Source organism: Eutrema salsugineum, unplaced genomic scaffold (genome assembly GCF_000478725.1).
Source record: "Eutrema salsugineum unplaced genomic scaffold, Eutsalg1_0 scaffold_4, whole genome shotgun sequence".
In the NCBI taxonomy this organism is placed as follows: domain Eukaryota; kingdom Viridiplantae; phylum Streptophyta; class Magnoliopsida; order Brassicales; family Brassicaceae; genus Eutrema; species Eutrema salsugineum.
In genome coordinates, this window is record NW_006256686.1 from 15001682 (window position 1) to 15002998 (window position 1317).

The following is a 1317-nucleotide window of genomic DNA, read 5'->3' on the forward strand; positions in this document are numbered from 1 at the left end:
TTGATAAACCTCTTTGTGCTACATTGACAAGGGGATTGATAGCCCTGAGACCCTAAAAAGTCTTGTCTACCAATTGGCGCCGTTGCCAAATTGTGGTTTGATTAGCATTAAGCTCTGATCTGTTCTTGAGATCAAGTTCTGTTTGTGATTAGCTTACTTTCTTGTTTAGCTTACTTTAAATTGTGGTTTGATTAGCTTACTTTCTTGTTTTTACTGACTCCTTTCAAGTTCTGTTTGTGATTTCAGGTGTATGAACACCAGGTCTAGATCAAGAAGCTGTGGTCCTCCTTTTCCTCTAAACGACAACATCAACCTTTTGGTACCAAGGAGGAGAAGAGACAGACGTGGTAGACAAATTGATCAGACTGAAATGGCAGAACAAGGAGATCACGTGGTAGATATAGAACAACCGGTTCAAGAGCAACAGGCTCAGGGTAATAGAGCTGGTAATGGAGTTGGTCAAGGGCTTCATCAGGGTAATGTTCATCAGGAACAGGTGCACCATCAACAAGCTTATGTCCACCAAGGACAAGCTCAAGCTCATCAACAAAGGCATCAGGCCAATGTTCAGCAAAGACACCAGGTGCACCACCAACCCCACCCTTTCCAACCACAGCAAAGAAGATATGAGCAACCCCAAGTCTATGTTGGAGAGAATGACAGGGCCAATGCTCATCAGTATGGAGCTGGTATTCAGGCACCACCTGTGCAAAACAACAACTTTGAAGTGAAAGCATCATTGCTGAATATGGTCCAGAACTCAAAGTTCCATGGGTTAGCAATGGAAGATCCCTTGGAACACTTGGACCAGTTTGATAAGGTGTGTGATCTGACCAAGATTAATGGAGTTTCAGAAGACAGCTTTAAGCTAAGACTATTCCCATTCAGTCTTGGTGATAAAGCTCATCAATGGGAGAAGAATCTTCCAAGAGGCTCCATTCAAACCTGGGAGCAATGCAAGCAAGCCTTCTTATCTAAGTTCTTCTCCACCTCAAGAACTGCAAAACTGAGGAACCAAATCTCTAGCTTCACTCAGCACAGCAATGAAAGTTTTGGTGAAGCATATGAGAGATTCAGGAGCTACACAAACCAATGCCCACACCATGGGTTTAGTGAGGCTTCTCTTCTCAGCACACTGTATAGAGGAGCTCTTCCCAAGATTAGAAACCAGCTGGATACTGCTTCCAATGGGAACTTTCTGGGTAAAGAGATACATGCTGCTTTAGAGCTAGTGGAGAACTTAGCATTGAGCAATGATACTTATGGTGAAGACTATGACAGATCAAATAGGTCTGAAGGTTCAAGCTCAGAACAGAG

General features: G+C 43.4%; 1 non-coding gene across 1 annotated transcript; it reads right to left on the minus strand.

Moving 5' to 3' along the window:
* Positions 1–1003: 1003 nt before the first annotated feature.
* Positions 1004–1110, minus strand: LOC112084712. Its single transcript, XR_002898373.1, has one exon. It is a non-coding gene; the product is annotated as a small nucleolar RNA R71 (small nucleolar RNA).
* Positions 1111–1317: the final 207 nt, after the last annotated feature.